Below are 26,914 nucleotides of genomic sequence, written 5' to 3'. Positions count from 1 at the left end.
GGCTCTGTGGCGCAATGGATAGCGCATTGGATTTCTAGTTAAACACAGGAGAAGTGATTCAAAGGTTGTGGGTTCGAGTCCCACCAGAGTCAAAGTGCCTTTTAACTTCCTGTGGCACCGTCCTTCAGGGTGGATACCTGTTGCAGCAGCTCCTGTCCTGAGAGCTAGAAAAAAGGACTGCACTCAGACATCCCGGAAAACAGCGTTGCTGCCCCCGGCTTTGTGACTGTACAGGTGGACAGAGATCTGACTGGTGTGAGCTTTTGCTTGGCACAGAGGCAGCTAATAAACTGAAAGTTGTACCTTTTTCAAATGACATGGTGAGGAGGAGAACAGAACATCTCTCAGCTGACATTCAGGCACAGCTGCTGGATAGACTGCGATCATGTAAGAAATTTTCCTTTCAGTTGGATGAATCGACAGAGCAGAGCATCTCCAGTGCTGCTCAGTTGATAGTTTTGGTGTGCTATCCCTGGAAAGGAGATATTTTGGAAGACTTTCTGTTCTGCAAGTTATTGCGCAGATAAAGTCTGTCAATCCAGAGATTAAAGCTGCTCACTGTATGCTGCTGAACATGAGGCACTGCTGGATCACTCTGAGGTGCGATGGCTGTCGCAATGGCTGCAGCACAGAGCTCAAACTGTACCGACCAGCTCAGAGGGGAAGAAGAAGGAGCAACATCACATCAGAAAGGCCCTGCAAACCTGTGGCTATCCCAGCTGGGCTCTCATCAAAGCCACAAAAACAAGACCCACAGACAACAAGACAAAGACAACAACTGGCCGAGGAAGAACATTGCCACTGCAGAACTGAAGAAGCTACGGGGGAGTGTTGGTCCCACTTGAGATTAAAATTTAGGGTGTTTTCACACTTGCTCCCTTGCGGCCCTCTAAACGAATGCAGATCGATGACTCAGGATTTTTTGCTCTATTTAACTCTAACTCTATTTTCCCTGAATGTGCAGTAATTTAACCAGAAAACACAGGAGAAAGCTGACATTCTGCTTCAAGTGAAAACTACCCAGAATTCAATGCAGTGGAGGAGTCTGAGAGCTCTAGTGGACCTGGTGTGAACGGAAAGAGACTAAATTACATAAAAACAGTGACCCTGACATGATTTGAACATGCAACCTTCTGATCTGAAGTCAGATTTCAGCTTCTGCTCTTCCAAGGACTCAGTTTAGCATGACATGATTAGCTTGATGTTCATATATGTGTTACACATTATTACCAGATGAGCTGCAGTGAAACATCCAAGCGACCACGTCCCAGCACATATCAGAGATGCAGAACAGATGGAACAGTCTTATGGAGTGATGGAGGCCATGAAGCCTCCTAAAGCTTTGAATGGAGCTGAAGTCATGATGCACTGATCTTTCTTATATAATAATGTCTCATAAGTATTTGTTATAATATTGCCCCAAAAAGTCAGTCACACTTGTGAAACCAGCCTCTCCAGTTAGGATCAACACTGATTGTGAATCAGTTTCAGCTGCTGTTGTGCAAATGGAACAGACAGCAGGTGGAAATGAGAGGCAGTTATCAAGACAGCCCCTATAAAGGAGGTATTTGTTATAATACTTTAATAAATTATGTCTTCAGCTACTTTTATACTCATTATTAATCCCAGATTAAGGTGTCATTTAGGAGAGAGATTTAAATTCTATCTTTATGTAACTTCTCCTTCTGATACACTCTGATTCAGTTACAACCATTGACAGTAAAAACTATGGACAGAGCTTCCGTGACGTCACCCGTTTCTTTCTGAAGAGCCATTCTGAGGCTCGGTGGGAGGTTCCAGGATGTGATGACCGCCGCCATGTTGGCAGCGTCACGTCCACCAAAACTCCAAATATGAACAAAGAGGGGGCGCACGAGCGGGGTTTAGGGGGGCGGGCGATCGTGGAAGCAGGAAACTCACGCTGTGATACGTCAACTGTCTGTCACTCAAGCGGCAATGCCCATAATTATGCGTAATATTAAGTCCGTGTTACGTCCCCAGCTCTCTAGGGGTTGAGGAAGGACGTAAACATTAGAATAAAGATAAAATAAAGCAAAGGAAGGCCAAACTCAAATGTCTATTTCTTTACTGGTAGATTCAAACTACAGGCGAAGCACACAGGTTTCCAACAAAACCTGACAACAGTTTCATAAAATGAGAACAATAGTATGAAAAATAAAATACAAGCAGGAACCCTGCTGGGGATTATCGAGACAGCGAAGTATAAAAGGAAATCTAAAGCCACTGCTTCTACTACAGTAGTAAAATCAACAAATAACCCAAAACAACTCTAGGAGCGAAAAACGCACAGGTCAAACAACGAAATTAAATCTACTCAAACTGAGCGAAACTCTCTCTCACACACACAGGAGGAACAGCACACAAAATCCCAACAACGAAAGAAAACCCAAATTTTCGGCCATTTTAACATGGGAGTCTATGGGAAATTACTCACTTTTGGAGCCAGCCCCCAGCTGTTGCAGCATGAATTACAAGTTTTGACACTTCCGCATGGGCTTCAACTTTGAGCCCCGAAGGCTGCCGCTTGGTTACAACATGCTGACTGGAAAGTGAGCCCTGAATTTTTAGAGGAAGTACAAATGGTTCCACTGAGATTTGAACTCAGATCGCTGGAGTCAAAGTCCAGAGTGCTAACCATTACACCATGGAACCTGCTTCTCATGGATCTTCTTCTCCTCCCCTACCCTGCTGACTGTCAGCAGTTTGACTGGTAAAGATATGTGCAACGATTTCTTCTAATTGTGTCAACAAAGATTGAACACTTTGCATATCACTGTCCTCCATGAGGAGACTGTCCTCCATGAGGAGACTGTCGAGACTGTCCTCCATGAGGAGACTGTCCTCCATGTCTAGATAAGGCTTGCTGTCTAGCAGCTGGGAGAAATGTCTTTTTGTGGCTGTGGCATTAGCTCAACATTGAATCATTAAGTTTATTTGTTGCATAACAGGAAGTGGTCTTGTATTAGGGTGTGACCCTCCTGAGAAGCAGAACCTCTCCTCTGATAATTGTCTCTCATTGGACAGATATGAAAATTTAGACAAGTAAAGATTGTACCATCTGAAAGCAGTGTGCCAGGAGTACAAAGCTTTCCACCTGAACAGGGACTTGAACCCTGGACCCTCAGATTAAAAGTCTGATGGTCTACCACCTGAGCTAAGGCTAGCGTGCACGTGTCGATGTTGAGACCACAAATCGCACTGAGAGCGCTAGGTACATTAATATTTGCCACTAAAATTACGCGAAACATATTGGCCGTTGTACGACATTTTACTAAGGTGACGTTATAATTAAAAACAAAGCGAAACGAGATTGATACACACTGTTTGTATGTGAGAAATGTCACATGTCATTTGCTGTAATAGTCCAATTACACATACATGCATTGAATGGGATAAATGCAATCTGCTCGCTGTTTAGCTAATATGGAAAGAGCTTAAGAGGAACAGGATTGTATAAAATAATTTTATCCTTAGAAACAAGCTGTAATGCGTTAATCTGCATTTTTCTTAACATCCTTTTTTGTATACCGACCTTGTCTGCAATATAAGGCTCATCAATGGCTCCAGACTCTTGATTAACCCCCACAAACCCAAATATATAAGAACAATGGAAAAAAACCTTTTAGGTGTTATTACCATTTCAGTAACTTTTTGGGGGGAATATTGCTCACATTGAGCACATGTAAAGGACCAGTAGGAGTTTATTTGCAGTCTTTACTGCTCATAAAGCCTCTTAATATTAGTCTAAATTCATATTTGGATAAACATCATTTTTTATCAAAGTATTTTATGGAATTAAATGGTATTTACAAACACTGAAATCAGACTGTCTTTACAAATCCTGTAAAAACCGAACACAAGCTTTTGTAACATTTATAGCCTCATTTAATTGTGATAAAGGCAGATTCACAGTTTTAAGAATCCACACATTCCAGAGGTCAAACAATACTGTCTGGCAGACCTGTTGTTCAATCTACTATCATGCTATGACCCTGTACATGCGCAACTACCTGAACATTATCATTAACTGAATTACACAGAGGGGGAAACTGATACCAAAAGAATGTGTTTATTTACACTATATACACACTGATATACACTGCAGCAAAGATGGTGCCCTGTTGGCAGGATGCTGCAGTGAAGCAGATGCCGAGCTGGCCTCAAGATTCAGAGAAGAGATGGGGGTCTGTCTCCCCCAAACACCAGCTGCCTTTTAAACCTGGCCATGCTGCTGTATTGGCTGGCAGGGTAAAGCTGTGCAGGTTGTCCCCTGCAGCCATGGTCAATGGTCATGGTCATGGTCCGCTTTCTATAGGCTGAATCAGTTTTTGAGTGCACCACAACTTGGTGTTTTATACTGTGTTATTATATTGTATGTTCACCGTGGGGGGATGTTTACTATTTACATCCCTGAGCTGGAACAAAGCTGTGAAACGTGAGCAAGAAATCAGAAGAAAAGATACAGACTGATGACCAAACCTAACCAAACCAAACCTGACCTAACCCTAAGCCAATGTAGCACCGGCGGGGTTCTTGCTCCTCCCCTCTGTTACAACCCTCCGCTAGGGGACAGAGGGTGGAGAACATTGACCAATCAGGACAACAAGATTGGTTTAAAGTTGTTTTACTGATTATTCAGCAAGTGATTATAATAACCAAGAATTTAACACGTCACAATTTGGTGGACAGCATTCCAATCTGCTTCCACCGAGTTGCACCATCTATGCATCAGAATTTCGTTTTCAATGTAGAATGTCGGAGTGTCACTGTTTACATTGTCGTCACTCACCACCTTGGAGAAACACTCACGTAGTGTTGAATCCGCCTTTTGAGCTTCCCACAATTTAGTACGATTTACAGGGGGAAGAGAACCAGGAGGAGAAGTGTGCTTTGGAGCGGAGACTGCACGTGTGTCGGTCTGTCCCACCTCCTCCGGAGTCTCTCCCACCTGCTCAGAGACATCATTAGTGACAAGGGTAGCAAACAAATCATCCCCCAATATGATTTCATTATCACTTCTACGAGCTTGAGCTCAAGTAATTGCACATACTGGAAACGTGTCATCTGGAGTTTCATTCGATTTATCTTCAGTAACCACAGGAGAATCTAGAATTTCTAGACTAGGCATTACCTTCCCTCCCCCAATGTCATTACACAGGAGCATCGTTACTCCCTTCACGGGGAGTGCAGGACAAACTGCAACAGGGAATTTTCCTGAAATTAAATCCGACTTTAGATGAACGAAATGCACTGCTCGGGGCACGTATTTCATTTCAACCCCCTGAATGACGGCACTGTAGCCAGCGGCCGACAATTTAGAGAAAGCTAGACAACCTGCGATAATCAAAGACTGAGAACCTCCCGTGTCGCGGAGTATGCGTACCGGATGCTGATCCTCCGGGGATCCAGTAAGTGACACAAAACCATCTAGCAAAAATGGCTTGAAACAAGCATCAGGCCGTCCATCAGAATTTGGCTCCTCAGCAACCGGAGCTCTAGTTATGAGTGAAACCGCTTTCACATGCTGCGACTGAGTTGTGCGCTCTTTTCGTTTGAGCGTTAAACAGTTTGCAATCACATGCCCTACTTGGTGACAATAGAAACATTCTCTTACTTCTTTATCAGAATGTGGCTTTTTGTAGCTAAACGAGGCACCGGCAGTGCAGGGCCTGTCAGACTCAGCAGCGGAATACTTGTGAGTAAGTTTAAACTCTTCTGCTAACATAGCAGCGGCAGCGAGTGTATTTGCTTTCTGTTCGTTAATATACACAACAATACGTTCAGGCAAACAATGCTTAAACTCCTCAAGCAGTATTAATTCTCTCACAGAGGCAAAATCATGTACATCTGCTGAGGCACACCACCTATCGAAAAGTGAACTCTTCTCTCTGGCAAATTCTAAATACGATTGTGTAAGAACATGTCTGTGATTTCGGAATTTTTGTCTGTATGCCTCTGGCACTAGTTCATAAGCTTTTAACACAGCAGCTTTGACAACCTTGTAATTCATACTGTCGTTCAGAGAGAGTGCAGTCACAACTTCCTGTGCTTTGCCATTTAATTTGCATTGCAGCAGGAGCGTCCAAAATTCTTCCGGCCACTGTAATCCAACAGCAATTCGTTCAAAGGTAGAAAAGTAGTATCTACCTCAGCTTCTCTGAAGGCAGGCACTAAAGCAATATACTTGGTTATATCAAATGCAGTAGGAGGGTGAATGGGAAGAGACATACCCGAATCAATGGCTGGCGCGGACAACACCGCCCGGTTCTGAGCTTCCACCTCGACTTGGCGCAGCCGCACAGCTTTGTCAGCCTCGACTTGCATCCTCCTCAACTCCAGTTCAAAGTTCAAAGTTCCTCTGTTTTCTGTTGAGCCTCCAGCTGCAACCTAGCCAGGCGCATTTTTAGCCGGGCTTGTACACGGGAACTCACACTGCTTTCTGGGGAGTGAGGGTCAAAACGAGGAATCGTGAAGGGAGTATAACTCACCTCCACCTTACCGCTCACCGGGGCAGCATTCGGGGTAGCAGCAGCGTCTGCCACCTGCTCACAGCTACCAGCCTCGTCACTCTGCTGTGCAGACATGACGGTCTCGGCCACAGGCTCACCCTGCGCCGGCACAAGGAGTCTCAATTCCACCAATTTGTTTATAATCAAACCTTTTATATCACTCTTTACTATTTGTTTAGGGTGCGTGATATTAAGAACTGCAGCAATTTTGATCAAGTTCTCCTTCTTAAATGTTTCCAATTGCTCTACAGAAGGAGCGCTAAGGAAATGAGCAATTTCCTCTGACGCCATTCTAGTTTGCACACACAAGCGGAAGCAACTGCACTCACTCAACTAATAATCACACCACTGTTTAATCAGAAAACAACCAGGTAATTTATATGATCCAAAAATGACGAGCCCCCATTTGTTACAACCCTCCGCTAGGGGAGAGAGGGTTGAGAACATTGACCAATCAGGACAAAGAGATTGGTTTAAAGTTGTTTACTGATTATTCAGCAAGTGATTATAATAACCAAGAATTTAACACGTTACAATAATTTACAATACAAAAGGAAACGAAAAGTGAACAGGAACCCTGCCAAAGCCATATAAGGTAAATCAAACAAAAGAACAAACAAAAGAACACACCTGATTACGGCAACAGGTGGAATAAAACAGGCCACTAAATAATCGGCCGGTGGAAGGTGAAATAAATACAATGCAACACTTTTCTATACGGATAAACTAACACAAATAGTACCAGAACAAAAAATCACAACCACGAGGTTGGAATTACATACTAAGACTTTCTTACTACCGAAACAAAAAGGGACCGCTTCTGTGTGAACCCTTTTGGTGTTCACACAGAAGCGGTTTCCACAAAACAAGTTACAAATGAACGTACAAACGAGGCGAAACTCAATTAACCAGTTCTTACTATTCCACACAAAAAGCAAGCAATCAAATAAGCTATGCCAGAGAGAGAGAGGGGGAGAGAACTCATGCCAAACAGGGCTCCAAGTCTTTTCCCGTCGGTGTGTCGTTTCCGTCGCCTTTTCAATGGGCTTCCTGAAGTGCAGCCTGGTGATTGGTTGAGGAGCAACCCAATCACGCAGCGTCAGGTCTTCAGTCCCCCAATCCATGCAGCTCCAGCTCAGCCTGTTCAGTGTCCATTCATTAGGTTCACACATACAATCCACAAATCATACAAACGGCCCGGGGGCCATAACAGCAGGATCCATTTTAGCCTTGCGTGCTGCTTCAGCTGTGGAGAAAGTGTGAGGAGACACTTCAGTCTTATAAGCAGAGAGTGGAGACTTCGGACTGCCATACTTAGAAGCTGCTTTCACCTTGATAGTTCTCCTTCAGACTTAGCAGCTTCAATCTCCATTAACAAGTCACCTAAGTCTCTTAGCTTCTTGTGATCTTTGTTGGAAATCCTGGGGAAGCTGTCTAGCCTCTGGAACAATGCATTCTCAATTACCTCTGGTGCGCCGTAACACTCATCTAGTCTTTTCCATGCCATTCTGTGTCCCCTTTTTGGGTGGTGGACATGCACAGACCTTATCCTTCTCACATGTTCAGCAGACTCAGCCCCTAGCCATTTCACTAAAAGATCCATTTCTTCACCTTCTGTGAGGTCTAAACCTCGTATAGCATTCAAGAATGATGCTTTCCAAGCTCTATAACTCTCGGGGCGATCATTGAACTGCATGAGTCCTGTAGACACAAGTTCACGTCTCGCAAAAAATCTGGCAAAGTCTGACACACCGTGCCTGTCAGCCGAATCAGGTGGTTCAAACTTTGACCACCGGTCAGCTTGAGGAGTCCTCCTCTCATCATATGGGTCTGTGTGATCAGTATGATCCATGATTACCTTTGAAGGTGTCGCTTTCTGTGGTTTCACACCTAAATCATGTGACACATGAGGTTCTGTGTTCTCCACATGATTTACAAGTAATGGCTTGGTGTCTAGTTCCTTAAAACCATCAGTTGGATCTTCCTGTAACCCAGATGTTGTAGCTTGCTTTACTTGCTCTTCCACATATTTTTTTGTGCATTCTGCAGGATCATGGGTTTGGAGCTCAATATGTGAGCTGAGAGCATAACTTTGCTCTTCTGCTGCTGCCTCTAATGCCTCAGCTTTAGCTACTGCAGCTGCAGCCTTTTTCTCCAGTTGAAGAGAATCTAAGGTTACCTCTAAACGTGTACGCTCTACCTTCATGGATGCTTCTAAGCGTGCTTGTTCCATTTTTATTTGGCTTTCTTTCATTGCAAAAGATGCCTCTGCTTTAGCAGCTTCAGCTTCAGCCCGAGCCAGGGTTGCAGCTGCACTGGCAGATGAGCCATGTGATCGTCTGGATGCAGATGAACGTGACACTTGAGACCTTGTGTGCAATGACTGCAAGCTTGATGATTTCTTGTCTGCCATTGTTAGAGTCACTTGCCTTTGTATTCCAGAAAGCGTTGTTTTACTGTCCTGTCCTCTTCACACGCCTTGCATGAATTGACAGGCAGATAACTCCATCCCCAATAACTACAAAGACCAGGAAATATTGCGTTGGTCGTCTTTAATGTAGCAACTGGCAGTAGGGTAAAACTAACAAGAAAAGAAAACATGCATACATTCATCATAAATAAATTTACATATATAAAAACAAATGATGAACTTAAAGTCTCAGTTAACATACCAACGATGCTTTGAAAAGTCCAAACACCAGGATGACTTAAGATACAGAAAAACATGTGCTCTTGACAGATCCAACATGGAAGGCAGCCTTGTCTCCTACTGATGATGTCATCAAAAAGAGACCCCAAAAAACTGCCACTCATATATACCAGTAGGGGGAGCCAAACAGACTAACAGTCAAGCAAAATTAACAATTTACAACTACACTCAACAAAAATATAAACGCAACACTTTTGTTTTTGCTCCCATGTTTCATGAGATGGACTTGAAGATCTAAACTTCATTCCAGATACACAATATTACCATTCCTCTCAAACATTGTTCACAAATCTGTCTAAATGTGTGATAGTGAGCACTTCTGCTTTGCTGAGATAATCCATCCCACCTCACAGGTGTGCCACATCAAGATGCTGATCTGACATCATGATTAGTGCACAGGTGTACCTCAAACTGCCCACAATAAAAGGCCACCCTGAAATGTGCATTTTGTTTCTGCTTTATTGGCGGTCTGGGGACTCAGAACCAGTCAGTATCTGGTGTGACCACCATTTGCCTCATGCAGTGCAACACATCTTCTTCGCATAGAGTTTATCAGATTGTCTATTGTGGCCTGTGGAATGTTGGTCCACTCCTCTTCAATGGCTGTGTGAAGTTGCTGGATATTAGTGGGAACTGGTGCACGCTGTCGTATACGCCGGTCAAGCACATCCCAAACATGTTCAATGGGTGACATGTCCGGTGAGTATGCTGGCCATGCAAGAACTGGGACATTTTCAGCTTCCAAGAATTGTGTACAGATCCTTGCAACATGGGGCTGTGCATTATCTTGCTGAAACATGAGGTGATGTTCATGGATGTATGGCACAACAATGGGCCTCAGGATCTCATCACGGTATCTCTGTGCATTCAAAATGCCATCAATAAAATGCACCTGTGTTCTTCGTCCATAACAGATGCCTGCCCATACCATGACCCCACCACCACCATGGGCCACTCGATCCACAACATTGACATCAGCAAAGCGCTCACCCACACGACGCCACACACGCTGTCTGCCATCTGCCCTAAACAATGTAAACCGAGATTCATCCGTGAAGAGAACACCTCTCCAACGTGCTAGACGCCATCGAATGTGAGCATTTGCCCACTCAAGTCTGTTACGGCGACGATCTGGAGTCAGGTTAAGACCCCGATGAGGACGACGAGCATGCAGTTGAGCTTCCCTGAGACGGTTTCTGACAGTTTGTGCAGAAATTGTTTGGTTATGCAAACCAATTGTTTCAGCAGCTGTTTGAGTGGCTGGTCTCAGACGATCTCGGAGGTGAACCTGCTGGATGTGGAGGTCCTGGGCTGGTGTGGTTACTCGTGGTCTGCGGTTGTGAGGCCGGTTGGATGTACTGCCATATTCTCTGAAACGCCTTTGGAGACGGCTTATGGTGGAGAAATGAACATTCAATGCACGAGCAACAGATCTGGTTGACATTCCTGCTGTCAGCATGCCAATTGCACGCTCCCTCAATGCTTGTGGCATCTGTGGCATTTTGCTGTGAGACAAAACTGCACATTTCAGGGTGGCCTTTTATTGTGGGCAGTTTGAGGTACACCTGTGCACTAATCATGATGTCAGATCAGCATCTTGATGTGGCACACCTGTGAGGTGGGATGGATTATCTCAGCAAAGCAGAAGTGCTCACTATCACACATTTAGACAGATTTGTGAACAATGTTTGAGAGGAATGGTAATATTGTGTATCTGGAATGAAGTTTAGATCTTCAAGTCCATCTCATGAAACATGGGAGCAAAAACAAAAGTGTTGCGTTTATATTTTTGTTGAGTGTATATGCTTGTAAAACAATACAGGTTCAATATTGAAGACACCTGGAGCCACTCTAACCAAATAATGAACTCAAAACACCTGCAAAGGCCTTTAAATGGTCTCTCAGTCTAGTTCTGTAGGCTGCACAACCACGGGGAAGACTGCTGACTTGACAGTTGCCCAAAAGACGACCATTGACACCTTGCACAAGGAGGGCAAGACACAAAGAGGCTGGCTGTTCACAGAGCTCTGTCCAAGCACATTAACAGAGAGGGAAGGGGTGTACAAGCAAGAGGGAGTACAAAGTGTTCTGCCCAAACAGGGACTTGAACCCTGGACCCTTAGATTAAAAGTCTGATGCATCCAATACTTCACTAGTACACTTGTAGAGTAGTGAGTCGTGATTGACTTGCGATTAACCCTTTATACAAGGGGGATTAGCTCAAATGGTAGAGCGCTCGCTTAGCATGCGAGAGGTAGCGGGATCGATGCCCGCATCCTCCAGCCTGCATTTTAGGAGGGAGGGTGTAGCTGGATGGATGAGGATGGATGGATAATGTAGTGGACGCCCACCCAGCAGATCAAGTCCCAGAGGTTACAGCATCATTTATTAGCTGAGTTTCCCCTCAGGGAAGCTGCTGTTTACAACCTGTTTACAGAGAGAAGCAAGAAAATAACAGTCAGCATCATCGTCCATAAAAACACATGACAATAACATGTGAGACAGAGAGTTTATGATCAGTGCTCCCCCTGCTGGTGAGGACATAAGATGACATTTTAAATGTACCAGTCAAAAGTCACTCAGTGGTTTGTCTTTGTTTTTATGACTTTCTACATTGTAGGTTCATCCTGAAGACATCAGAGCTATGAAGGAACACATGTGGAATGACGTAGTGAACAAACAGTGTTAAACCAAGCAGAATATGTTTGATGTTTGACATTCTTCCAAGCAGCCAGCTTTTGCTTTGATGACAGCTTTGCACACTCTTTGCATTCTCTCAATCTGAACTGAACCACCAATTCTGTGCAATGCTGACATCTAGTGGTGGAATCACAGGCTGCAGCCTCCTCATTCCAAAATCAATCCCTCCTCCACATAAAGTCAAAAGTTCTAAATGTGAGTCATTAAATGAGAGGTTCCAGCAGAAACTTCCAAACATCTGAAGAGAAGCTGAGAAGCCTGAGATACAGGGGCTGCAAGCTGAGCTTCAACTGTTCCTGTTTAGACAATAAGAACAGATCATCAATGTCTTTTAATGTGTACAGTGGGTGCAGGAAGTATTCAGACCCCCTTAAATGTTTCACTTTGTTATATTGCAGCCATTTGCTAAAATCATTGAAGTTCATTTTTCCTCATTAATGTCCACACAGCTCCCCATACTGACAGAAACACACAGAGTTGTTGACATGTTTGCAGATGTATTAAAAAGACAAAGTGAAATATGACATGGTCCTAAGTATCAGAGCCTTTGCTGTGACTCTCATATATTGAACTCAGGTGCGTCCATTTCTTATGATCATCCTTCAGATGGTTCTACACCTTCATCTGAGTCCAGCTGTCTTTGATGATACTGATTGGACTTGATGAGGACAGACACACACCTGTCTGTATAAGACCTTACAGCTCACAGTGCAGGTCACATACTGGGTGATGACGTCCTCCTGCAGGTGTTACTGTGGAACAACTGCTCTGGATTGGGATGAGTCTGAATAGAACTTTGTTAGCTTTGTAAAGCTGTGTGGTAGTTAGAGAGGAACTGAAAAGAGTCAACAACAAGGAGTTGGTCTCCAATGGAATACAGTTAAACATCAGGGCTCGTCCAGGATTGGAACCCGGGACCTCTCGCACACGAAGCGAGAATCATACCCCTAGACCAACGAGCCATATGTGAGCCGACAGTTGAGAGAGGAGAGCTTTAAATGTACTGCTACAACCTGATTGGCTGCATGAGCAGCGAGGCAGCGCCTGATTGGTGGAGGAGCTGACTAGAGAGCGTGTCAGTGCATCTGTCATGTGACTTATCAGCTCTGCTCTTTCTGCCTTTTCCTCTGAATCTTTTCATCTCATCAGTGTTCTGACCTCATACGTCCTGCATCAACATGAAGCTGCTGTTTATTCATGCATTTCTAACACACAGCTGACAGGTCCGTCACTCACCTGCAGTAAGGTATTGGATCTGGACTGGAAGCTGAGTGAGGAGAGAAGCATTCTGAAGGCTTCCAGTGACTGACGTGTGGATGTTGAATCTGTCTGAGTCCAGTGTTCAGCTCAGTCCAGCTGCTGCACACATATACCTCCAGCTCCACCCAGCAGGAGGTTGCTGGGTGGAGCTGATCCTGAGCTTATGCAGCTCTCCTGTGCTGACGAGCTGGAGACGGTTTAAGAGTTCCCAGTCTGTTTGCTTCACTCTCTCCCCGTCTGGCCTACTAGGAGGGCTGCTCTCTCTCCAGCCTGCTGCAGGCATGGCGGTGTATTTTGTTTGCACATTTCCTTGTTTGTCAATTGTTGGTATACAACTACTGTTCTTTCTTCAATAAAATGGTCAAACAGTTAATGTTGTGTTTGTCCTCCCCAATGTGTCACACTTTCTGAGCCGATGTGACAACAAATGTGTGTGCATGTTTGTAAGAGTGTGTGTATGATTGTGTGTGTTGGTGTGTGTGTGTTGCGTCTATGTGTGTGTGTGTGTGTGTGTGGGGGTGTGTGTGTGGTCAGCCTTCATCCTTCCTGTCAGAAGAGCAAAGCTGTATCAGTGTCTCATCCAGGTCTCAGCTCCTCAGGCTTTCTTCAGAAGAGCTGTCACTGTTGGAGTATCTGTTGCACAAGTGCTGCACATATCTGATCTAAGTTCTTTCTGAATCCTCACATCTAAAGTTACAGAGAACTTTTACAAACTCCCTTCTTGTTGGCTGCTACAAGCCTCCAAACATCAGAGGCCTGCACACCATGAGCTTCCTGCACTTCCTGCTGTTGATGACAGCTCTCTCTCCGATTGGGAGATTGTAGACTGATGTGACTGTGACATCATGACGTCACTATTCAGAGCCTGCTGTTTAACATGGTGCTTACAGAGAGACAGAAACAGCAGCAGCACTCTGTGAGCCAGGTCCACTCTACTTGGAGGAAGTAAAACGTCTGAGATACCATAGTTTGAAAGAAATGTCTCTAGACAAGAGGCAGATTTTGATAACCAGGCCTAACCGATGACCGATCCATCCCTGGGTCCAGACACAGATTCAAATCTCCCCCCATAATGAGCAGGTGTGAATTTAAACACGGGATCAATTTAATGATGCGGGAGAAAAACTGTGGGTCATCAAAATGTGGAGCATATATATATATTAGCTAAAATAACGTTGAGATTAAAGAGTTTGCCAGTCACAATAACATAACGGTGACCCACTGCTGGCGACCTCAAGACTTTCTACTGCAGGTTTGAGAGGGACCACTTCACACCTTTAACCTGTACCACAATGACCCCACTCGGCAGCACCCCATCAGGGACCACCATCCCATCACAACCACCAACACAATGAACCCACTCTGCAGCATCTCCATCATAATGACCACCAGAATGACTCCACTCAGCAGCAGCAACCCCAACAGCCCCACAGCCATCAGTGCCTCCTCAGTGGTTTCTATGGTAACCAAACAGAATCCCATTTAAAAGGTTACAATTCCACCACTGTTTCTTCGGTGACCAATGAAAATACAAAACCATAATTCATTCACTGAAGTGAGAACAGGAAGGCCTTTCTGTGATCTGAATTTGATCTGAATCACGGTGAAATGATGATCCTGGAAACTAAACAAACAGCCAAATTAAAGTGTCCAGAGAAAGTCCAACATAATAATCCAAAATACAGGCTGCTATGTCAAAAACATTCTCACATGATATGTTCAGCAAAACACTGCAAAAAGATCAGCAAGAACAAAGAACAGAGGGCCAAAAGGAACAAACTCAGCAGAGGCTGCAGGAGGACTTCTCTGGCCTCCAGAGCTCAGCTCTGGTCCTCTGGTTCCAGCCTTGGTCCTCCACTCACTGTGATCCTTTGTTGTACCAGGTGTAAGATTAAGATTAAGAATAAGAAACCTTTATTAGTCCCACAATGGGGAAATTGCATTTTTGCAACGGCATACAGACAGCAAGGGATAAGTTAAGAGAAAGATATATACATCATAAAATAGACTACCAATAAAAAGATATATACATTATAAACAGTTTACATATTAACAGTTATTGCACAGGTGAGTGGAGGTAGAAGTGGTTTATAAACTGTACATAGTGCAACTAAATAAATAACAGTAAAATAAAAGCACACTGTGGTGTGTGAGTATTGCACCTATCAGAAGTGTTTATTATAGAGTCTGACAGCAGCAGGAAGGAAAGACCTTTTGTATCTCTTCTTCACACAACGAGGGTGGAGCAGTCTGCCACTGAAGCTGCTCTGCAGGGCTGACAGGGTGTCCTGCAGGGGGTGGACCCATTGTCTAGCATTGATGTCAGTTTTGCCAGGACCCTCCTGTGTAGTTTTGGTGGCTACACATGTGTTCAGAAACTGTTCTGTTGTAGCAGCTGAGCTTTACTCCAATCCACCGTCACCACAAACACTTCCCCCTCTCTGTTCTTCTTCTTCCTCTGCCTCTTCTTCTTCTTCTGTGGTGTTTTCTGGCAGCTGACATCCACACAGTGACATTTCTGCCTCCTCCTGTCTTCAGTCAGACTGTTTCTCTCACAGTCTGTAGAGAGAAGCTGACATTGTTGGCACTGATTAACCTCTATGGAGCCAAATCGGGGTCATAAGTTTTGTTCACCTGAAAAAATAAAATTCATTCAAACACAAAAATTTGAAACTGAAAATTTATGTTTTGATGTTGATTTTTTTCAGTTCAAAATTTTTTTTGAATCAAGTTTGAAATTCTTTTGAATAAATTGTTTATTTTCATTTTTCATTTCAATAATTATTTTCATATTTACCATTTTATTTTTTCAGTTTCAGATTTTTTGTTTTCAGATTCAAATCTTAATTTTTTAAAGTCTCACATCTTGTTTCTTCAGGTTCAAATCTTTTTTTCATGGCACAGTATATATGGCAGAGAGTTAAAGGTGGAATATGTAGTCAGAGTTAATACCAAATATTGACACTAGGTGGCAGCACTTCAGCCTCCATCCACTGCTGCACTACCAGCACCACTCTCAGTGCTTTTTGTTTCCATTGACTGTACAACATGATTCAATCCATGTTATTTATATGACAAACTATGTGTAGTGTTTCTATGTGTGTAGCTGACATATTGCTCAGCTTCCATTGGACACATATACTAGATGGAAGCTGCAGCAGGATTGGCTGATGACTGATCACAGGTGTGAACAATCAGCCGGTGATGAGTGGAGCAGGAGCAGCTGCCCATGCTGCAGAGACACAAACAGCAGCAGCACTCTGTGACCCATGTCCACTCTGTGTGTCCTCCAGACAGTCTGGAAACGAGAGGAGACAGAACATTATCATACATGTTGCATAAGTAAAGTCACATGACATGCACCACTGTAAATAAAGGAAATCACTTAGAACACAGAGCCCAAGAAATAATATAATCTAAAGCTCACAAGACACAAGGCGAACAGAACAGAACAAATACTTTATTTATCCCAAACTGGGAAATGTTTTCTATTGCAGCAGCAATGTACAGGGTCAGTATCATCCTATCTGGTGGTAAAAGTCTTTCTCCCCATCGGGGAATCGAACCCCGGTCACGTGAGTTGTAAAAAAACCACACTACATGGTTGAATGGTTTCAGGCTGACACAATAAAATACATTAAACTTTCAGTTTCACTGCACAAAGTTGTTATACAAAGTGATTAAATGTAATTTATATTTTATTCAATTGTAAGACTTGATACAGGGTCTGTTTGTAATTTTAATACTTTAAATTAAATAGCTAAATGTGTAAGAACCCTGCAAATAACCCTGAAACCACTGCTTTAATGTGTCATTAATCATCAGGTCTGTCACTGCACCAGAGAATTACTGCTGGGTGGAGGAGAGTGGGGCTCCCTGCAGGACCAGCTGTCTGTCCTGGAGGAGGTGTACTGACCATCATCCCCTTTGGAGGGTGAGGATACATATTTTATAGCTTTTCATATTTTAAGCTGTTTTGGAAGCCGCTCTGTGGAAGTTATTATTTTTATTTTTGCCCTTTTTAAAAACATCTTTAGTAACATGGCAGCCGCCGATCGTCAGCTCTGCAAACCCTGATGGACGATGTGGTGGACAGAGGAGACAGGCACCCCCCTCCCCCAGATGACGTCCCACTCACAGCCAGAGGACTCCAAGGTCTTCACTGTGGCATCATCCAGTCCAGCAGCACCAAGGACTCCTGCTCAGCCAAACATTTATATATATGTTCTTTGTGAATAGTATTTTCTGCTGATCTTTATAAATAATAAACTGTACATTTTCATAATGCCCACTGGTAAATAGTTAGAAACTCTCTCTCTCTCGTCAGGTTATTGCTCCTCACGTTTTATACTATACCACAGTAAACAGTCCAGAAACAACATTCAATCAAAACGTTTAGTTTACAGCGCCTCGTATCAACAGGACGTCATATAAAACTCTTTTTTTATAGCATTTTAAAAATCCCTCGAACTACTGCCCTTTACTTACATTTAAATGTGAATTCGGCACTCCTGCCGGTGCTGCTCGCTTGGTCCGTCATTTTACTGTTGAAAAAAATGGGCCCGCAAAGCATCTTGGGATATGTAAGGCCACGAAGGATGGTAGCGATGCATCCTCCGAATTCAGGCAAAAGGAGGACGCATTTGAAGGACCCTTCGAATGTTGGCGAGTTGTGACGTAAGCGGCCTTAAAATGCGCACTCCGAAGGATGCAGACCCTGAATTGAGACACAGCTATTGACATAAGAGGCTGGGAACAAAACCTCAGAATGAACTCCAAAGTAAAAAACCCAAATGTACAAAATGAAACCAAGGAAGAACTCTAACCAAACCAAAATAAATCCAAAGAGAGGAACAGGAGGACGAACTGACAGGGAGGACATGACTGCAGGCAGCCACAACACACAGGTACAAAGAACAATGATCCAAAGAGGACAAAGGGAGCACAGGACTTAAGAAGAGGAGGGAAAACAAGACACAGGTGGAAAAAATTAGGGAGGAGCAGGTAATCACAGAGGCTGGAAACAGAAGGAAGGTAAGGAAGAGACACATACAAAAGAGGTCAGGGCAGGAAGGATAATAATACAATCAGGAAATAAGAATAACAAAAGGCAGGCAAGAAAAACCACAAACAGAGAACAGAAGTGACATCCACAACAGTCCCAGGTTAAAAGCTGTGATGAAGCACTAATATTGTCCCAAACACAGCAGAACTTCATGGAATTTAATGGCATTTATTTGTCAAGGACAGCAGACTGTCTCTTATCACTATTATGCAATTTGCCCATTGTGGGACTAATAAAGGTTTCTTAATCTTAATAACCATTGATATGAAAAATATGTTGATGCTGTACATAAAGGCCTCCAATGAAAAATATGATGGTATGTGAAGCAGCTTTGAAGGAGTCAGATTCTCTTAAATTAAGCCCAACAATGTCATTATCATCTTTTTCTAACTTGATAGCAAACAGTTGTTTATTTACACAGCCAGCTGTTTTGGAACATCATTCATTTGGAGCTGTGTCTCTGTCCACCTGGTGAACGTAAGCCCAATATTCACTCTCCTTTGGCTCTATGGTTTTTTTGGTTTCTACATCTGCCTCTCTAGCTGCCAAATGCTCCATATGTTCACCCGGCAGTTGCCAATGCTGTCTGTCAGCTCCTGCTGTTTGCTGCTGAGTAGGTAAAGGAGGGAGTTTAGAGCCAAGTCTCTGAAAGCAGCCGCCTCCTGTGGTTCAACATAACACGGTGAAATCAGCAAGAGTAAATCAAAACTGTAAAGTCGTACACTGTTATTTTAAAAAATGTCTACCACAGCTGCTTGATGTGCGCGACCTTTAGGTAAAAAATAAACTTAGCCTGTCAAACTTTGAAAATTGTTTCATGATGTTCAATCAGATAACTGATCCGCACATAAATAGTAGTGTTTTAATGGTACACTCCTATATAAACAGAATAAAACAGATGATATACATTTACAGCCAGGTACTGTGACAGTATTGTTACATCACTTTATACATTTATTCATTCATTCATTCATATTATTACAAGATTTACAGAAATCACGAATCACGAGGGATGGTGTAGTCGCTCCGGCCGACATCCATGTCGCAGGCCTGAGACCACTCATTCGTCTCACTGTCATAGTACTCAACATTAGAGGTGGTGGTGTTGAAGCCATTGAAGCCCCCGACAACAAAGAGCCGGTCCTCAACTACTTCGATGCCAAAGTCGCAGCGGGGGGTCATCATTGAGGACACGTTGTGCCAGGTGTTGGTGTGAGGGTTGTAGACCTCAGCGGTCTGCAGACAGGCTGTTCCATCGAAGCCACCAACCTTTGGAGTCAAAGATGAGAAGAAGATGCATCACTTATCAATTCAATTGTCACATAAAAAACTAGCTGCTTTAAAGCGCTGATGAAAGCTGGTCACACATTTCTTTCATGCACTTACTGCATAAACATGGTTGTTGTATGCAATGACTCCTAGTCCTCTACGCCGGCTGGTCATGGGAGAGATCAGGGTCCACTGGTTGGTCTCTGGGTTGTAGCACTCTGCTGTTTGCAGGAACTCATTCCCATCATATCCACCACATATGTAGATCTGAATACAAAAAGGGGGGGTGGGGGTGGACAATAAGAAATTGTCATTTTTGTTGGCTCAAACTGGCAGCAGTGTTTCGTAAACAGATCTTTCTGTTCTCTGGTATGTTCCATTGTGTTCCACCCACCTTGCCGTTGAGTGCTGTGCAGCTGGTGCTCCTCCTCTGCTCATGCATGGGTGCAGTTTGAAGCCACTGGTTGGTTTCTGGCTGGTAGAACTCAGCACTGCTGAGATGTGTGTGCCCATCATAGCCTCCCATGGCGTAGATGCACCCGTTCAGCACAGTCACGCTCACATTACCGCGTCGATAGTGCATCGGTGCCACCTCTTGCCATGTCTGTGTGCTCAGGTCAAACCTGCGCACACTATTGGTGGCTTTGAACACCTGGTCAAAGCCACCAACACAGTAGACATACCCACCGACGTAGGCTGCACCATGACAGGCGCGAGGAGGCTCAGAAAGGTTTGTTATGTTCATCCAGTGATTTGCACGGACGTCAAATGCCTCGATTACATTAGTTAGATCCATGCTGCTGTTCAAGCCTCCAATGGCCAATAGGATGGAAGAAGGCAGACGAGGCCGACCGAGGATTCTGTCTTTGCATTCGATGACCTCAGAGGCCATGGCCTGGCACCTCAAGTTGTCCGTCACCAGCTTATTGGACAGCACATGACTCTGTATGTACTCTGTAGGCATCATGCTCAGCCTGACCTACAACAATACAGAGAATAAAGAGGATATAATTTAACAGTCTGTGTCAGAATAAATAAAAACACATAAAAAAATCATGGTTCCTAATAAAGAACATCACAATAAATACAACAAGTAAAACAATAAAATAACGGTCAGTTATTTGAAATGCTTTTAGCAACCGGAACAAAGGAGGTCTTCATTCTCTTTGTTCTACATCGTGGCAGTCAGTCAGATGGACTGAGCCCTCTTTGAAGTCTTATCTTTAATATATTTTTTCATTCCTCTCATTACTCTCCTCCTTTCATCTGTCATAGTATCATTATCAGCTTATTGATTGTCTGAGTTGCATTAACCTGCACACAAAGCTTATGCAAATAGCCAGCATTACATGTATATGTTCCTTATTAGTTTATGTACTTGTACTAATAATAATAAATGATTATAAATGCTTGTGCCAGCGCCCAGCTTTAACAGGAGGTTTAGTAAGTTTTGGTTGGTTGTCTTATATTTTCATTTCTTGCTCTTTCATGGGTAGGTTGTAGGGGTGGGACGGTTAAGAAAAAAATTCCAAACCTTTCAGTACACGTGTTTCGGTTCGGGGCGCGTGTTCTGTTTGGTTCTGGACATGCGCATCAAGTAATGCAGGGAGGTGTTTTTACTAGGGATGTCCCGATCAAGTTTTTTGGCCCTCGAGTCCAAGTCTGAGTCATTTGTTTTTGAGTATCTGATCCTCAATGCACTCACAGCCGGTCAGTCTGTCTGTAGCTTCACGCAGCAGGTTCAGCTGCAGGCAGAGCAGAGAGACCCACAGCACTCTGGGTCCGACCGTGTGCAAAACTGGGAAGGTCCCATGCTCACAGAGCGGGATGTAAATAGCATATTTCAATAGCAAAAATAAAATAAAAACACGGACATCAGTAACTTTAGCTTAACCTAGCGTAGTCATAGAGTTCAGTCTATCCTACTAGCATGTAACGAGCAATGGTGCATGCGTCTGTCACACATCGGACCTCTGTGCGCAGACAGCGGCGCAGAGAGAAATGACATGCTGCCATGCAAATAAGACAAATAACATGACATAACATGACATAACATGTTCAGTTTGTTTAATAAAGGAACAAGGTGTAGACTTGTTCTATAGGAAAGTTCTTTTAAATGACTTCTGTTATGATCTGGTGCTATATAGAAATTAAAAAGAAATAAAATTGACTAAAATTGACCTAATATAATGATGGGAAAACACTGAACTGATTCTTAAATATTTTGAATGTTGGATAAATAGGCTGTATTTTGTGCTCATCTGGTATTTCCAGAGTGTTAAAAGTAGAAAAAACCTCAACAATGTGAACCGAACCGAAAACCATGACCTCAGAACCATGAAACGAACCGAACCCACAAATGCTTGGTAAGGTTTTGGAAAAGATGATGATTTGCATAAATTCTCCTCCATTTTCAGAGTCATCCAGAAGAACAGCATGCACATGAGCACAATGCGTCACTCAGGTAGTTTGTGTTGCTTTCTATTATCACTCATCAGGATAGATGATATTGCACCTTCTGGCCTATAAAATGGTAAAGGATGGCTGTACTGGCCATCATCATGACATGAAGCACATCTAATAACTGATAACCCTCTATTGGGCTGAGGTTGGCTTCAGTCACTGTCTTGAAATAGATTAACCTATAAAGTGAAAATTATAATGTATAATATAAAGTACCTTTGGCAAGAGAAGATCTGCGTATCCTTCTCGTTCCTGAGGTTCATGTGTGATCCACCGAATGATGGCCTCAAACACAGCTGCCTCCTGTCTCACATTGAGGTTGTCATAGCTGATGATGTCACTGACATCCTGGGCCGAGAGCTGCAGGAACTCTTCACCGAAAGCCACTTCCTCAAAGTGACTGAGGACATAGTGGAAAGCCTTGAGGTGCAGTTCAGGGGCGTGGTAGGTTTTTGTGAACTGCCAGATGCCGATGCAGTTGTCTGGGCAGAGCGTCTTTTCAAAAAAGTTGCAGCATATTTGCACCAGCTTCACTATATTGAGGTAATCAGCTGCCATGAAAAGCCTCCGTGCATTGGACTCTGTCACGTTAACAGAGCCGGTGTATGCAAACTCAATGATGAGCTCCATCATGTCTGAGGATAGGTCAGGAATAATGTAGACTTTCTTGTCAGGTTCAGACCAGCGTGTGAAGAGAGCTCTGAAAGACACAGAAAAAGTTCCACAACATTATACACCACTTTGATGCATTTCAGTTTTTAAAACAGATACTAAAATGAGTCACTAAGTCACTGGTGGATTTACGGGTAACTTCATTCAACAGTCTAGTTAAAGGTCTAAATCTGATTGCTGTAACATTATCTAATTCACTTATGACTTCTAAACTATACATCAAGTTTAAGTTTAAGATAAAATAAGTTTGAGCCTATAGAGGGAGAAATCACTAACAACACACAACACAACACAAACAAGATTGCAGTGAATAATCTCCAACACTCACATCATGAACTACAACAAATCCTTGTTTTTCTCTCCCTATGTAAAGGTTACTAACACATTCATTTAAAATTGAGATAATCCGTTCACCTGAAGTAAGGGCTGCAGTTCGCCAAGATGACTTTGTGGATATTAAAGTCAACCTCCTCCACTCTGATGACGGCATCACAGAAAAGCTCCTGGTCAAGGAGATCCTTGTAAACTAATTCCCCGTCTTTTTGAGTCATGTTGACTTTGCAGACTTTATATTTTCTCTGTGTTTGTTGCCTGTATCCTCTCAGTATGTAACAGAAGTTCAAAGACACACTGTGACTGAAACCCTTGTCATCAAAGCACTTCACATCACCATGGAGACATGTAAACATGTTGACATTTAAAAACTACCCATCATGCATTGCATTTGTGTTTTTAGTTGATTAGTTTGATTGCCGTTGCTAGGCAACAATCAAACTATTGTTCTTCACCCTCTTTCTTCTTTTTATTCTTCCGTACGTTTTTTGGGGCAGCGTATCTTCAGCATACATTCACCGATTTCAGCCATTCAACTATCAAAATGTTCATCTCACAGAGGACATTCCAGGTCAACTTCAAGTTTTTTTCAAAAAATTATGATTTTTCAAATATTAAGCATCTTCTGCGTCATTTCTAACATGGGAATCTATGGAGGAGCCTTCAAAACCACCTTCAGCTTTGACATGTAACTGGTTCCACATGCTTTCAGCTACAGACACCGTTCAAACATTCTGTTCAGCCCTTCAAGGTCTATTAAACCAGTATTCAGATTTGTTCAAATGTGTTTTGTTTTCAAAATATTAATAAAACAAATTCAAAAGCCTTTTAACGTTGAAGTCCATGAGAGAGCCCTTCAACGAGGGTCATCTGCCAAATGTATCTCCTCCTACAAATTTTAAGCTACAGACTCCATTTTAGTCTTAAAACACTCATTAGATGCTGCTCTATCAAACTTGTATTCAGAATTTTCAAATTCTGAATCCTTTCCACACGCCAGGCTCTCAAAGTTGGAGTGGTTTTTGAGGTCTCCTCAGAGTTTAACATTAGTGTGTATTGCGTGGAATGATCAAAGGCAGAGTGGATGATGTCATCACTTAGAGTGGAGAGAGGCTGAGGAGATGCCTAAAAAAATCTCTCTAACCTGCGCTTAGACCTGCACCGTCCATCTAACTGGGATACATTTTATATCAGTTTGAAGGAACACTCGTTAGCTTTCTGATGGTGTGACTCTTTAAACTGAACACCAAACTGTTTTGCCTGTAGATCCAGCTGTTTGGGGAGAGTGCCGGTCATTCTTCCATTAAGACATCATGTAAAACCAAAAACAGAGAAGCAGAGCAGCCATATTGTGTAACTCGCCACCATCTCCACATCTTTGACATCATACACATAAAAATTATACTGTGTGTAGAGCAACTTCTTGTGATTCTGACGGTGTCCTTATTTTTGGTATGAAGGCTTCAGTTTGGACAAAAAGAGAAGTTGTTCGGAGGGTGCAACCCCCATTAAAATACATAGAATCTGCCCTGACAGGAGTAAAAGCAGTTTAATCGTCACCTGTGTCTCCAACTTACACACTCGGGCAGGCAGGGCCGTTACCATGGTGACAGGCTGACACACAGAGGCATACAAAGCAGTCATATTTGTAGTCTTTATCAGACTTTAAGCACTATATCTGTCATATGGATCATCCTTCAGCTGTATACTACTTTTCCACATTCAAATCACACAGCCTGTGCTTCTTATAGTCTTATGGTATTATTTCAGCCTCAGCCCTTTCATATGGTATATTCACAGGCTATTCTTTAAGGTCATGACTTCATACTGTTCTTGTCTTCAGCTGTTTCTCTTTCATATCTTCATAATATTAGAACATTTTCTACTTTTCCAAATAAGAGCTTCATTTTTTTTTAATTCTTAACCATGTTTCAGCAAATTAAGTTCAGATTAACATTCAGTTGATAAACATTCAGGTTGCCATGGATACAGGAAAACATTCACAGGCACCTACAGAGGACCTATACTCTGCTTATTGATCAGACTGTCAACACAACTGTCATATTGATCATTCTTCAGCTGTCTGTTACGTTTCGACATTCAAATCACAGCCTGTGCTTCTTATAAGCTTAAGATATTATTCTAGCCTTAGACCCTTCATATGGTATATTTCCAGGAGGCAGGCTTCATACTGTTCTTATCTTTAGCAGTTTCTCTTTCATAGCTTCCTAATGTTCAAAGGTTTTCTACTTTTCAAAATAAAAGAGCTTTATTCTTGCAGATTGGTCAGCGTGTTTCAGCAAATCAAATTCAGATTGCAGATTCTCAGGGAGACAGGCAAACATACAGAGGACATCTATCCTGTTTATTGATCAGACTGTAAACATTATATCTGTCATATTGTTCATCATTCAGGTGTTGCCTTTCCACATTATATGGTATGGTATGGTATTATTCCAGACTCAGACCTTTCATATGGTATATATTCAGACTATTCTTTGACTGCAATGTTTCCCCATCATTATATCAGGTAGGTCAGAGGAAAGATGTGCATACACACAGACACATGCGCAGACACACACAGACAGGTGTGCACACATACTATACGTATACTACTACTATACTAGAACATACCGAACAGAACACTCGCCCCGAACTGGATTTTTTTCTTGAACCATCCCAACCCTAATGGGGCCTGCTAAAGGCCAAAAGACAGGACAGATTCATTCAAGTGACTCTGTTCTGTGAAGTATGCTGACTTTTCACACTGCTCACATGTTATATGTTGATCCCCAGCATTACAAGGCAGTCAATGTGCTGAAATAAGAACAGCAGGTTTTCTGGTTCATTGTATGTACACGGAGCACTGTGCAAGATTTTTGATGCTAAAGCGCAGTAAAGCAACATTTTGTTGTATCTACAATAAATGTGTTGATAATAGCACACCTTGAGTTTGGACAGTGTACAAACGACAGATCTATACTCAGTACCATACAGACTTTCTGGAGACATGGTCAGCAAAGTCCCACAACGTTGACATCCTGTCAATTTCCATTTCCTTGATCCATATGGTCCTAGTTCCGTGATATGACAACAAAAAAACACATAAAAGTAGTTAAATATGGCAATGCATACAAACACATTTAAAAGTTAAAATATTATTAAAACATTACTATCTTACTAATTACTAACCACTTCAACCACAGTTCAAGATGCAGGCGAGCAATTCGCCAGGTAGCAGAGTCTGAAGGCAGGCTGTCACTGTTGTATTTCTGCTTCTGAGCTCACTGGTTTGTTCCTGTTTCCTGGTGATAACTGTCACGCCTGGCTCGCAGAAGGCGGACAAACAAAACACCAAATGGGAGGGATGCCAATCAAAGTGCAATTTATTAACATAAAATAAAGTATAACAAAATGAAACAACCCAAACAAGTGCCTAAACAAAAGAAAAGGTGGCCGCTGGCGAGCAGGCCAACACAACCAATGCAGAGCAGGGCTGGCAGGGCTGAGCAGAGAGAGACATCAGTGCTGGAAACTGGCTTTTAAACCTAGCCGGCCACGCCCCCGCCAGGTGGCACCGTGATCAGGAACACCTGAGAATAGGGAGAGAAACAAGGGGAGAGGAGGAGACAGAGCTGGGAGCAAAGTTAAAGGCCCCAGACACAGACGAGATCCAGCCCACTCAGGGGCCGTCACATAACCTGTTAAAAGAATAAAAGTTATTTATTTTATTTAACCTTTACTTACCCAGGAAAATATCAATTAAGATCAATAATGTCTTCAAGGATGTCCTATTCAAGATGTGGAGCAGCACAGACCAAAATTAAAACAGTCATCAATACACCAGTGGTTTGTTATTATTTAATACTTTGACTGTGGCTATAAATTTAATTAAATTAAATTAAGAAATCT

General features: G+C 42.9%; 4 non-coding genes across 4 annotated transcripts; 2 read left to right on the top strand and 2 right to left on the bottom strand.

Moving 5' to 3' along the window:
• Nucleotides 1-92, top strand: trnar-ucu (transfer RNA arginine (anticodon UCU)). The gene is given in 2 exon segments: nt 1-37; nt 57-92. It is a non-coding gene; the product is annotated as a tRNA-Arg (tRNA).
• Nucleotides 93-2,601: 2,509 nt separating this feature from the next.
• trnaq-uug (transfer RNA glutamine (anticodon UUG)) lies at nt 2,602-2,673 on the bottom strand. The gene has a single exon. It is a non-coding gene; the product is annotated as a tRNA-Gln (tRNA).
• Nucleotides 2,674-11,449: 8,776 nt separating this feature from the next.
• trnaa-agc (transfer RNA alanine (anticodon AGC)) lies at nt 11,450-11,522 on the top strand. The gene has a single exon. It is a non-coding gene; the product is annotated as a tRNA-Ala (tRNA).
• Nucleotides 11,523-12,830: 1,308 nt separating this feature from the next.
• trnat-cgu (transfer RNA threonine (anticodon CGU)) lies at nt 12,831-12,902 on the bottom strand. The gene has a single exon. It is a non-coding gene; the product is annotated as a tRNA-Thr (tRNA).
• Between the last annotated feature and the right edge of the window lie 14,012 nt (nt 12,903-26,914).

Source organism: Parambassis ranga, unplaced genomic scaffold (assembly GCF_900634625.1).
Source record: "Parambassis ranga unplaced genomic scaffold, fParRan2.1 scaffold_24_arrow_ctg1, whole genome shotgun sequence".
Classification (NCBI taxonomy): domain Eukaryota; kingdom Metazoa; phylum Chordata; class Actinopteri; family Ambassidae; genus Parambassis; species Parambassis ranga.
The sequence above is the reverse complement of the archived record's forward strand: the minus strand, read 5'-3'. Positions and strand labels throughout refer to the sequence as shown.